Raw genomic sequence first — 6,323 nt, 5'->3', positions numbered from 1 at the left:
GATGCAATATTTTATTAATTTACAAAGGGTCCTCTTAAACAGACATCGTTAGGCTCTGAGGTGCTCTTTTCGGATAAAAACTTGTTTCTATCACTGGGTCATTGAGTTTAGCACTGTAAACTTGGTTGGTGACAAGTGTAGACCTGACACTGTGCTTAAAGTAGAAGATGGCTAATGCTGCAAATGGGGCTTATTTCTTAGTATTTTAGTGAACACTCTACCAGCGAGCCAAAAAAAAAAAAAATACGCATTTGGGACCTAAAAAATTAATTTTCTAAACTTTTGTAGGCACTCCACAACAATAAAGGGGAAAATTGTGGTTCGTTCATACGATACAGTACTAGACAGCAAGGCAAACAAACAAAGTTCTTCGGCACGAAACGACGTGGATGAATCTCACAGAAAGTGCAGCAGAAGAAACCTTGCAGACGTGCTGCAGGTTACTACGGGAAAGTCCACAGAATCGTAAGTACACTTCGACAGGTTGTGGTGTATGTGTACAAGCACGTACCCAAAGGTAGACCAAGGTGCAGAACCCTTCCATTGTCATCGCAGAGGGCTCCCTCTGTCCCCCCTAGTAAGTGCCTTCCCCTCCCACGGTAACCATTGGTTGACCTTAGCACCGTAAATTAGCTTGTCTGTTCTTATAAATGCAGTCACAGTACAGGGCACTCTTTCATGCCTGGCTTCTTTGGCTCAACTTCGGTTCATCCGTGTTGTCTATAGCGAAAGTTTATTCTTTCTGCTTGCCAAATAGTATTCCACTATGGGATGTATCACAATTTAGTTTTTTTTTTATTGTTGGACATTTAAGTACTTCTGGTTTGGGGTCAGTGTGAATAAATCTGCTCTGAGCATTGTTACACCTGTCTTCTGTTGACTGCAGCACTGACCTCTGTTGGAACATACACCCCGGAGCTGGAACTGCCAGGCTGTAGGATGTGTGTGCTTTGACTCCAGTAAACTGTGCCAACAGCTTTCCCAAATGTACGGCCTACATGTTCACCAACTGCTGGTGAGGGTTCCAGGTTCTCTGCATTCTTGCCAACACGTGGTGTTGTGAGTCCTTTGAATTTTAGTGGGTGTGTAGATATCTCACTGTTTTTAATCTGCAGGTCCCTGATGATTAATGATGGTCATCACCTCACATGTGATTGGTTTTTTCCAAGTAAAATTCTTCTGTTTACTTTAAAGGCAGAAGTATTTCTCTCGCCCATCACAGTACAGTGTTCTTTTCGTGCTGGTGCTGTAGCCGTGCATAATCCCATTTTCTGGTAAGGCACTGTCCCTGTTAGCCCAGTGCCTGTGCGTGGCGGAAGAACACAGTGATGCCCAGCAACAGCACCCACGGTCAGCGCGCCCCTCGCTCTGGCCCTGCTGCCAGGAGCCGTGCGAGTCTGGGCCATTTTGCTCTCCTAGATCGGATGCGCCGCCCTCGATGATCCCTAAGACTTGCTGTGGGGTTCAGGAAGCCTGCTCTGTGGAAGGGGTGGGTGTGAGCGGGAGGGACCCCAGGTCAGCAGCAGCCCAGGCCCTCGGCAGGGCTTGGCCCCCTTCCCCGGGTCTAAACCCCGATAACGAGCCTCCTTCTCCTGTTTCTCCTCTACCTTTCACAGATTTTGATTTGAAAGTAAGCAATGCTGTAATTCCTTAAACCAGGAAATTAGCATAAGCAGAATATAAAACATTTTAAAACCATGTAAATCGTTGTTACTAAATGCGTCTACTAGTAAGCTGTACAGACTCTGAGTTATTCAGATGTAGCAATGTGGTCACTTATGGTACTTACGGACTGACTTTTTTTTCCCATGATAAATCTAGAAACTTTTTTAACCAAATTTAAACCCCTGTTTCTATATCAGATTGCAGAATGTCCACAAACTTAATTCTCTTGGAGTAGATTTGGTTTCACATTTTCTACAACCTAGGCAGACAGTAGGATATGATTCACTCTAACCTCATTTTCTTGCATTTTACTTTGTTTTTTTGGTTTTTTTTATTGTTTTGCAGCATATTTTCTGTTGTAACTCTGAGTAGCAGTGTTTCCTTTCAGCATTTTTAAACTATTCACTATCAGAGCTCATTAAATTTTTTTGCAAAGAATGGCTTGTTTGGATCCAGACTCATGTAGAATCTAGGTTAATCAAATCTTTGCTTCTGGCTATTACCCGTCCTGGGGCATCCACTAAATCCAGCTGGGTGAAATTCTAACAGTAGTGTCAGCAGTATTGGTTACTCCCTGTGTACCAACTGCAGAAACAGTACAATGTTGTAGTTGGAGCCTGGGCTTTGGCGTCAACTGCGGCACTTGAATTCTGACTCCTCTTGTTCGCAGCGTGACGTCAGGAAAGGCCCCAAATACTCGGGTGTATTATGTGTAAAATTCGATAAAAAAAGTTACTTTTCTGTCAGGCGGATTAAATGTCACATACGTGACAGCTTTGGACGTGTCTTGTACTCGGTATCCATGGGTTAGACCTCAGCTACCATCATACTCAGCGCTGGCTTCGGGGCTCTGTGAGGACGGAGCGTGCGACAGGCCGGGCGTGTGTCCCGTGCGCTGGGCGCTCACGCGCTGCGGCCGAGCAGACCCTCTGGCTGGATGGTTTTACACAACTTCTACTTAGGTAAAAGTGCAGTTTAGGACCACTCCTCTCCCACCCCCCAAAAAAGGGAATTTACAAGTGGAATATTTGGTAGTCAGAAGACATTTCCAGGCTAAAGCTCAAAGCTTTTAAAAATTATAATGTAACTGAAATGCTATTTGTAATGATGGAAGCAATAACTAGTATTAATAACTTTTAAAAATAAATAATTGACATTTTAAAAATAAAAAAGATGAACATTTTCCTCGTGAGTAATGATGTGATGACGTGTTTCCATCGTCTCAGCTCTCCCGGCTGCTCGTTGCCACCTGTTGCTGTCTGTGCGCCGGCGTCCTCTCCCCGCAGCACCTCACCCTTCAGTTCTAGCGTGGAAGCCCCTCTTCCCTGCTGCCCTTCCCCCGCGCTTCATGGCGCTTTCTCTCCTGCCGCTCCCAGTTTCCCTTGATGCCTTGTTGCTGTTGCCTGTTGCTTCCCTCGTTAGACTGTGGGTTTTCAAGGCGGAGGGCAGTGCTCTGTTTGTCTGTGTGCTCTCTGCGCCCTGGGTCGGTGCTTTGCCCAGAACAGACGCTCCCTGAATATTGGCAGAGTGTCTTGGTGAAGGTGCAGCCGAGGGCAGAGGCGAGGCCCAGGGAGGTGACTGGCCCACGAGCGTTGGGATCGCGCATGAGGTGACGGTCCGTCTGGGACGTTCTCAGTGGCGGAACGGAGTTGAAATGTGCTGACTGTACACATCGGCGTGGATGGCCACGGACCCCATGCCGTTGGCGCGGAGGGCAGGGCTGATCAAAGCCTGGTGTTTCTGACTTCAGAAGTTTTGTCAGATGTCAGGAAAACGAAAATAAATTCAGGTCTAAGTTAGCAGTGCGCTGCATGCAGCGTAATCATGTTTAAAACCACAAAGAAACGGACCCTGGAAAAGCTCTCATTTAGTCTTTCCACGGCTGCCATAACGTTCAGTTACTGCAGTCGCGAACCCCGCTTCCTCATGGCATTTCCACACAGCTGGAACGAGCTGTGGGCCTTTTGCAACCAGTCGGACGCGGGAACAGACGAGCACTTCTGCCCGTCGTTGGCAGTGCTTTCCCACCCCTTTCCCAGAGGCCGCCTGAGAGCCGGGCTCCCTTTGTTCCTGAGGACCACAGGCTTGACAGGCTCGGGCACCGTCATGGGCGTTCCTCAGGTGCGGAGATTTAGCCTGAGTCCTTCCACAGCTGATTGGCGGCCCTGTGGCACCTACGTGGCCTTAACTGCGCCTGATTTAATAGAAAAGACTGTTTGTTTAGTGTCACGCATGAGACTGTGTGTTCTGTACTCTCGGGGCTTAAGAGAAGCATCGCTCCTGCCTGCGTCCTCCGGAGAAGGTGCCCGGCGGGCAAAGCAGCCCGACACAGGGCCGTGCCCGGAGGGCTCACGTGCCCGGAGGGGTAACATGCGGGGTGCTGCGCGCCCCGGGGACAGGCAGCACAGCGGGAAGGCGCGGGTGGCGGAGAGTCACTGTCCTCCGCGCGGCTCGAAAAGCTTGGCCTAATTCTGTTCTGTTCGTAGTACCTAGGTGACACGTGGAACCTCGTTCTGCGTGCTTGACTGGCCGCCGGATAACCAAAGTCAGTTATGCCATGGTTCAGGGGAACTGCACTGGTGGGGTGTTGTCCAGGGATCCCGACATGCCGCAGCCGGGACGGCCTTGCAGACGACCTGGGCCTTGCGGACGGGCTCGCTGGGTTTCCCCGGTTACCCTCAGAACCAGGCTCTTAGCGCCGGACTAGCCCTGGCCACATTTGCCTGTTTCTGAGACACGGAAATCCTGACTGGCATTTTGTCAACTTTATTGGGGTTTGGGGAGAGGCAAAGAGCGTGCGTTTTAACTAGGGTGCCCCTGCTTTCAGATGCCAGTGGGGAGACGTGGGGAGCATACGGTGTGGATAGGTAAGTGGTTGAATCACATAGGCCTGGGAGGCCTAGGGACAGGTGCCCTTCCACACTGCACACTGGCTCACACGGTTCTCTTGAGCCCCACAGGCATACGGGTGCCTCGTGAGCCTTGTTTCCCGAGTGACCTTTTTGTAGTGACCTATTCTTTGTGTGTTAGAGGCACTGGTTGGTTAAGTGGCAGCCCAGCCGCCTGGAAGAGTTTGTATTGTGCGTGGATACGTCTCAGGCCTCGGTCCCCAGTCCTCCGAGGCTCACCCCTTTATTGCTGTCTGTATTTTCAGTTTTGCTGTTTAAGATCTCATTCTTTTCTGATATTGCTGAACCACCACAGTTTTGCCAAGAAGAAGAAGAAAAGATTCTGGCTATTGTTATTCCGGCCCCTTCCACAGCGTTGTTCAGGTGAGTTCCTGAGCTCCAGCTACACTTGCCCCCCACGCCCCCAGACCGTCCCATGAGGGTATGTCTGCTAACCCAAAGCAGAGATTCTGGGGTGACCCCCAGCACCCCCTCGCCCCCTGATCAATTGCTCCCTGTGTCTCCTGAATAACCTTGGCCCCTTCCAGCGCTCCCTGTGACCTCGGCTCAAGCTCCGCTCTGTCTGGCTTTTGTCATTTCTCGCCTCTGCTGTGGAGCAGCCTGCTCACCAGTCTCCCTGTTGCACGTACGCATTGATTGCCCTGACCCGCATTCCAACGGCGTTGCTTCTAAAAGGGATGTCACTGTCATCTGAAAACGTTCCAGTCCTTCTGTGATACCTGCATGTGTATGAAAGTCTGAATTCTGTACGCTGGCACCCAGCCCTTTCTTACTTAGAGCTGACCTACGCCCCAGTCCTTCTCCACCCTCCTGCCCGAGGTCCTTTGCTCCGGCCACGCCAAACCCTCCCCGCCCCCGAGAAGTCAGGGTTTCTTGCTGTCGCCCTTTTGCACAGGCTGTTCCCGTGCTCTGGAGCACCCACCTTGTCCTCCAGGTAGACTGTTCACTGTGAAGACTCAGCGCTCATATTCTGTGCTCCAGGAGCCCCTCTCTTCCTCTCAGACGCAAAGCAGAGCCTCTCTGCGTTTCCTCTGCGCGGTTCCCTGCTCTCGGGCCCTCCTGCGAGGGGGAGCCCTGTTCCCTTCATCTTTGCAGCTGGAACAGTGCCTGGGACCCAGTGAGCACACTCTTTATTAAATGAATGAAAGGAGTGGGCACCTGGTATTCTGCTTTGATTTCCTAATTCTCGGGCAACCTTGGCGGTCCATCACATGCAGTGACTTGTGACTTGAGATGCATGAACGTGAGTCAGGCGCCCGCGGGTGGCGTGCTAGAGGGAGTCGCTCACCCGTGGGTGCCAGCCAGCTGCGGCAGGGCAGCCTTTCCCAGTGGCTTTGGGGTCCTTCACGACAGCTGCTGAGGTCCGAGTGGAAAGTCTTCACGCTGGGATGAATTCGGCCCATTTTATGGGGGCTGTTTTATGACACGGTTTTCAGAGGAAAAAGGAATAGTGATGCCTAGTTTGCAGCGTGGTCAGTGCGCCCCCGCGCGTGGCAAGCCTTCCATGGGTTCCAGAAACCGCCGTCCGCGCGTCCATTTCAGCAGGGCAGCCCCGCCTCCTCGGGACAGGGGACGTCCCCTTGGGCCGCTGCCCTGCGGGGCCGCCTCTGCAGAGACTGCGTGCGAAGTGCTCCCTCCGCATCGGTTTCAAAGGTCAGCGGGCAGGCTGTCCTCGGCGGCGAGCGCCGTCCTGGGAGGAGGCCGCCCGAGTGGGACGTCAGTGCTGCTTCCGCAGTGTCCCCCGCCCCC

Source organism: Pteronotus mesoamericanus, unplaced genomic scaffold, assembly GCF_021234165.1.
Source record: "Pteronotus mesoamericanus isolate MK-2021 breed Mesoamerican mustached bat unplaced genomic scaffold, CSHL_Meso_final scaffold_99, whole genome shotgun sequence".
Classification (NCBI taxonomy): domain Eukaryota; kingdom Metazoa; phylum Chordata; class Mammalia; order Chiroptera; family Mormoopidae; genus Pteronotus; species Pteronotus mesoamericanus.
Note: the sequence above shows the minus strand (reverse complement) of the source record.